The 6,616-nt window shown below is 65.5% G+C and overlaps 1 protein-coding gene across 1 annotated transcript in view; it reads left to right on the top strand.

Moving 5' to 3' along the window:
• Nucleotides 1-142: 142 nt before the first annotated feature.
• The window catches only part of B3GAT1 (beta-1,3-glucuronyltransferase 1), a 17,916-nt gene continuing 11,442 nt past the window's right edge, over nt 143-6,616 (top strand). Inside the window, exon 1 of the mRNA XM_040259476.1 lies at nt 143-179. The gene's annotated coding sequence lies outside the window, so the exon portion shown is untranslated. The remainder of the gene's footprint in view (nt 180-6,616) is intronic.

Genomic DNA, 6,616 nt, shown 5'->3' with positions numbered 1-6,616 from the left:
GGGCCGGGGCGGCGCTGACCCCGCGGCGATGAAGGGGCCTCGGGGGACCTGCAGCCCGAGAGCCCCCGGGGCCGGAGGCGCGCGTAGCCGGGGCCAGCAGCCTGGGGGCGCGGGGACCGGCGCCTAGGGCCGCCGCCGAGATGGAGCGCGCCGGGGACGATCCGGACTCGCCGCCGCAGGTCAGTGGCCCCTCCGCCGCGTACAGAGCCCCTTTATGCGTCCGCATCGGCGCCCGCGGCATGTGCCTGTGCGCAGACGCCTGTGCGCGCCCGTGTGTGTGTGTGTGTGTGTGTGTGTGTGTGCGCGCGCGCGCGCGTATGGTGGTGCGCGCAGCAGGGCGGCTGGAGAGCCGGCCAGCATCGGGGTCGGAGGCACTGCAGTCGAGGGGCTGCTGCGGGACCAGACCTGGGTGGTGCTGGCCCTCGTCGGCGTCGAGAAGGGAAGCTGGTTCTCAGCCCCTGCCAGCCGCAGGCCGGGCTCTTAGCTCGCCGGGGCCCTTCCTCCCACCTCAGCAGGTGGTTCCTGGCGACCTGGAGTCAGGGGTCAGCACCGCTGCTCCGGGTCCCCCAGGGTCGTCCCCAAGCTCAGAGGCTCTAGCCACTGGCAAGTTAAGTGTCTACAACTCTCCTGCGAGGCAGGGGGCTAAGTGGTGGTGAGGGGCCCAGCATCAGGACAGGCGTGCAGGGGGCAGGAGTCAGGACCGAGTTCATCGCCTGCCCTCCACAGCTGGACTCAGGCCCGGGGCCCCAGTCCCTCCCAACCAGAGCCCACAGCTTAGGGGGGCAAACCGAGGTGTGAGGCAGCAGAGGATGGAAGGGAGGCCAGGAAGGAGGTGACGGCCTGGGGCTGGAGCTGAGGTTGAGAGAACCCACCCCCCGCGCACGCAGAGGCAGAAACAAGATCCTCTCCAGCCCTCTGCCTGTCCTGCCCCGGCCAGGCCTAGTCCCAGCCCAGTGCCACTTGCATGGATTCTTGTAGAAGCTGGGCAGCGGGGCTCTGGGGCTCTCTCTGCCTGGATGCTGAGGCCGGCCTTGCAGAAGGCTGGTTGCCCCAGGCTGGTGGGGGCAGCTCTGTGTGGGTACCGGGTGGGTGGGTGGGGAACCCACTGGGGGCTTGACATGCACTGCTGCACAGGACTGGGTGGGAATGTCCCCAGAGCAACTGGTGACATCTTGTGTGTGGCTGTGTCAGGGTGGAGCTCATGGCTCCCCGAGTTACGGGGCTGTGGGCGTGTGACTTTACCGGACGGAGGTTCCCGCTTCCCCAGATCCACCTTCTGTCCCCCGGGGTTCCCTGCCTCCAGCACAGAGATGGAGGCATCCCCTCCAAAGCTGCTGAGCTGGGGGCTGTTAGTGGCCTCACTGGACCGAACGTCAAGTCCCCTTCCTTTGTTTAGAACAAAGACCCTTCCCCCATGAGACCCTCAGAGAGACTGCACTGCACCCAGACCACGCCCAGCACCCTCAAAGCTTCTGGGGCTGCGTTCATCCCCCTCTCCCCGTCTTGGGGGATGCAGAAGGCTTGCCCGGGTGTGGAGCAGGGAGGCTTGATGTATCCGTACCCCCTTTGGCGCCAGGCGGCTGCTCTGCCTGTTTTGTGCCTGCCTGTGGGTGAGCCCCTCCTTGTTGGGGTGTGCTGGCGGCTCACTGGCTGGCTGAACACACGAACAGAGGTTCCGGATGAGCAGCAGTGACGGGCCCACCTGAAGCGGGGGCTGGTGGAGACTGGGGGCTCCAGAGGAGGAAGCAGAGGGCCAGCCCTTCCCCCCGGCCGCCGTCTCTGGATGCACCTGGGTTTCCCCCCATGGTTGTGAGGGGCGAGGGGAGAGGGGACCCGGGTGGCTGGCCTTCTCTGGCTGTGAGCACAGGGTGATGAGGAGGGCGGAAGCTTCGTAAGTGGGGCAGGTCCAGCGGTGAGCTGACCCCGAACCAGGCTCCAGGGTCTGGGAAGAGTGTTGGTCCAGCTTGGTCAGAGGAGGGGCTGAGCGGGCTGGGAGTTGCCCGAGTGCCCCCTCTGCTGAGAGCTGGACAGGAGGAGAGGCCGGGCTCGGGAAGAGAGAATCAGAGTCCGAGGCAGGCGGAGCAGCTGTGAGAGAAAGCAAACAAAGACACAGAAGCGTGGGCGCCGGGGCCAGCAGAGCGGGGGCCACCTCAGCCTCCTTCCAGGGTGCCCGCCCGTGTCGGCAGCCAGTGGCCAGGGCAGGGGGCCGGCCCCCCGAGGAACGTGGGGGAGCGTGGGGTTCAGGGGAGCCCCGGGCAGAAGGGACCCTTTTGCGTGTGCCCACCCCCACGCCTTCTGGGGAGAAGGAGAAGGGAAGCCTGCCCGCAGCCCAGACCTGCAGGCCAGAAGTCCTCTGCGGGGCCTGCTGAGCGTGTGGGGTGGGCACGCAGAGGTGGTGCCATGCGGGGCACAGGCTGGCCAGGCCGAGGCTGCCTCGGTCTCTGTGATCGGCTGGGAGGGCTTCGGGGAAAGTGGAGGCCTCTAGGCCCTGATTCCTGAAGGCCTGTAGACCCAGGAGCCTATCCGACCAGGCTGTCTGTAGCTGAAACGCTCGAGAGGCGTCACCCTCGTGTCTGCATCTGTTCCCTCCCCGTGAGCCCCTGGCATCCAGAAGCCTCTGAATGGAGTAGCCTTTCTCCCACCCTGGGGCCGCCTCACCGGCCTCGCTGCCGGCTCTCGGTTCAGTCCGCCGCCTCCAGGCCCGGGGCCTGGCCCTGCCCCTGCCGTTCCGCTGGGGGAGACATGCTCGGTGTCCCCTGCCAAATGGCAGCAACACGATTTCCGTGTGGAATCAGCTGTTGGTGAAGTCATTGCACTTCTCGGCCAGTGTCCCCCCAAAATCCATGCAACCGACAGGAACCCCAGGCCGGTGTCCCCTTGGTGTGGGTGCTGCCAGCTGACCAGGTGGGTGGGGGCCGTTCCCCAACCCCAACCCGAACCCCAACCCTAACCCCACTCCACACTCGCTCACTGAGCACCTACTGTGTCCCGGGCCCCGGGCCAGTCCCAGGGAGGTAAGGCGTCAAGCAGGCCCCAGTCAGATCAGGTTTTCCGTTTAGCTTAGCTTTGGAAGGAAGGACTGTGTGGGTTGCCTTTTTTTTTTTTTTGCAGCTACAGCAAATTTACTTTCCTAATGAGGTTTAGCTGCAGCCAATATTAAAATGAATCTGTGCTCCCCGAGCGCAGCAGCTGACGGCAGGACAGTGGCCTCCCCGCCAAGCGCCTGGCAGCGCTTAGGGCTTTGCCGCCCAGAAGCTCAATGGCGGGGAGTCTCAAGGTGGACCTCCAAGAGCTGGCTGGACTGGGGATGTCTTCCCTGATCAGAGCCCTGAGCAGGGGGTCTCCCGCCCTGTAGCCGGGAGACTGGGGCTCTGGTCGTTGTTCATGAAGGAGGGGGAGGGGGCGGGGCCGCAGGGGTCAGAGGGCAGGTGTCAGGAGGGACCCAGCCTGAGGTCCTCAGGGACCTCGCACGCGGCTGAGTGGCCGAGTGAGTGCCATCGCCTCCTCCTCCTGCCCCGTCTCGCTTCCTTCCCTGGGGCGTGGTGACCGCTGGTCTGCTCACTTGCCCAGTGCTGGGAGCCTCAGGGCCTGGCTGGACGTGGCACAGCTGCCCCTCCCCTGGTGGGCATCCGCCAGTCACGCCAGCGCTTTCCGCGCGCTCAGGGGCCCGGGGCTGTGGCCACCCTACAGACGCGTCCAGGACGAGCCCATCGTCCCTGAGTGCCCGTGGCAAGTGCTGCCCCGGGCTTGGCACTGCGCCTGCAGGCGCGGAGAGTGGGGGCTGTGAGACGCACACACTGTGCGCCCACGCTGTGTGCCCTGGGGCCGCCCCTGACCCGTGCCCCCGCGTGTCTTGTCTCTGAGCGGGACGATAACAGGATGCGTGTGAGGTGGCAACGAGAGTCACAGTGAATCGTGTCACTCACTCGGAACAGGAGCAGTAAGTGCTTTGCTCAGCAGGTATTTTTGCCTCTTTTCTTCAGTTTGGCTGCTCCAGGCCTTGGTTGCGTCGTGCAGACTCTTAGTTCCCGAATGTGGCATCCAGTTCCCTGGCCAGGGGTGGAACCTGGGCCCCTGCATTGGGAGTGTGCAGTCTTCCCACTGGACCGCCAGGGAACTCCCAGCGGTCTTTAAAATCATTCATTCAGTTAATGTTCCATCTACTGACGTTTGGACGACACGAAGTGTGCCTGGCGCGGAGGGGCCCAGGTGTGGCCTTGCATCTGGCGCCCACCGCCCTGAGCCGGCTCCTCCCTGTGGCAGAGCCGCGGCCAAACAGTAAGCCCGGCACCATCTCGGCTCGTGTTTGCCTTTGCAAGTGAGCACAGCTCCCCCTCCTGCCCCCAAAGGGCCCTGCTTAGCCCCATGCATTCAAGATAAAGGAGCACATGAGGTTCCGGCTTCCTGGGTGTCTGGGCAGGCAGGGGTGGCCAGGGCCAGGAGGGCTCTGCCTGGCTCCCAGCCCTGGTCCTGAGGGAGAGGAGCCCCTGGCCGGGCAGGCCCAGCAACCAGCTGCTGTCTGTTTCCAGGCCCAGCTGTGTCAGCTTCTCGCTGCGCACTCAGTCCCAAGGCCTCATCTCCTCATCTAAAATGACAGCCGCGTGAGGGGTGTGCCCACGTCCGGCCCCAACCACATTGCTGCCCTCGGCCAGCCCGCCTGATGGACTCGCCGAGAGGGCCGGCGGCAGAGCGAGCCGGCCTGGGAGCGGGCGGCGGCCCGGAGACCATCTGCCCGGAGGTAGGGCTCTGCGTCTCTAGGTGCGCCCTTCTTTCTGCAGATCAGGAAGCTGCCCAAAGAGGTCCTGCTTCTGTTTTGGGTCACACAGCACCTTGGTGCCTGGCCCTGGACCGTGGCCCGAGTCTAACTCCTCCCTCCCTGTCTCAGGCCCCGAGGCGGGGGGTGGGGTGGGGTGGGCGAGAGGCCCACCATGGGACCGGGCTCCCCTCCCCCACCAGCCAGCCAGGCCTCCACTGTCCTCCCCCGACAGCTGGCAGGAGGACGCACCTACACTGTCCTGCCAGGGCCCCAGGGAAGGTCAGCTGGTTTGGGCCACAGGCAGCGCATTGAAAATACACAGGAAACTTTAATTAGACCAGTGAATCAGCAGCCTGCATGGTGTGGGCACGCACTCTGACCACACGGTGTGCGCACACTCTGACCACACGGTGTGCACACAGTCTGACCACACGGTGTGTGCACACTCTGACCACATGGCGTGTGAACACTGACCACAGGGTGTGTGGACACACTCTGACCACATGGTGTGTGCACAGTCTGACCACACGGTGTGTGCACACCCTCTGCCCCCAGGCCTCCATGCTGAGCAGGTTGTTCTGTTTTCTTTCATCCTCTGAGCCTCTCAGGTGAAGTGAAGAGTTGCTCGCCTAACTCACCCCGTACCGACATGGACATTCTCTCGTTCCCGTAAACCTCCCTCTGGGAGCCAGCATCCATGCCTCCACCCCTCCCCACACCCTTGGCTGGAAACCCAGCCGCCTGTATGTGCTTGCACATACGTGTGTGCATGCCAGCCTCTCGCCGTGTCCTGCGCCTCCTAGAACCTTACCTGGAACCCCAGGGTGCATCCCCTGGACGTGTGTGTTCCGTCATGGAGACACCCTCATGCCAGCCAGCAGGAGGGTCTGGCGCTGGGACCACACAGGTGCCGCCCGGCCCAGTCCCGTGTGTCACTGCTGATCCATCCAAGTACAGCTGTTGGATGGCAGGTTCTTTTCTGTGGCAGAAATTCATAGAATGCAAACCTTAACGGCTCTTAAGTGCTCAGGGCGCCCAGGACATCCCTGCTGTGTGCCTGTCCAGCTCCAGCACTCCCCATTCTGCACGCTGGAAGCTGTATGCTTCCCCAGCCCCCACCCAAGCCCGGCCCCCAGCCTCTGCTCTGCCCAAGTCCGACCACCTTGTGCCTCTGTGAGCGGGTCAGGGGCTTGGTCCTGCTGTGCTGTGCCTCCCTGAGCCCCGTGTCCTCCAGGCCCCCGTGTCAGGGCAGCACCAGCGCTAGTCCCCATTGGGCTGGCTCACTCCACGTGGAGCGTCTTGCCGGCCCGGTCCTCAGACGGGCGGGCCGTTTGCTACCAGACCGTGGGGCGGAGGTGGCGTCTCCCCACTGCCCTTCCTGCCCAGGGCCGCAGACACCTCTGTGCTCTGAGAACCAGGCGCCTGGAGTCCCGCCTTCCCTGACAGTCCAGTGCCAACCGCACGGCCAGTGTGCTCGACAGCCCCCCGGGAGACAGGGAGGCAAGAGCGCGGCTGGCGGAGGCTACAGGCGGGGCTGGCGAAGGGGCGGCCCCGCCAGGACCCAGGACCCCAGGTGAGGAGCTGGCCCCTCCCAGAGCCCGGGGTGGGGCCACTGGCCCCGGAGCCGCATGCGTGGGGCGGCCCTGTGCACACCCCTCATGAGGCTCAGCCTGTCTAGACCACCGTCTCGGGCTGAGACTGGGACCCTGGGTCCCTCACCCTCCTGGAGTGGGGTTTGGGGCTGACACTGGGACCGTGGGTCCCTCACCCTCCTGGAGTGGGGTCTGGGCTGAGACTGGGGACCCTGGGTCCCTCATCCTCCTGAAGTGGGGTCTGGGCTGAGACTGGGACCCTGGGTCC

This window comes from Oryx dammah, unplaced genomic scaffold (genome assembly GCF_014754425.2).
Source record: "Oryx dammah isolate SB20612 unplaced genomic scaffold, SCBI_Odam_1.1 HiC_scaffold_17, whole genome shotgun sequence".
Taxonomy (NCBI): domain Eukaryota; kingdom Metazoa; phylum Chordata; class Mammalia; order Artiodactyla; family Bovidae; genus Oryx; species Oryx dammah.
This window is presented reverse-complemented; position numbering and strand designations above follow the sequence as displayed.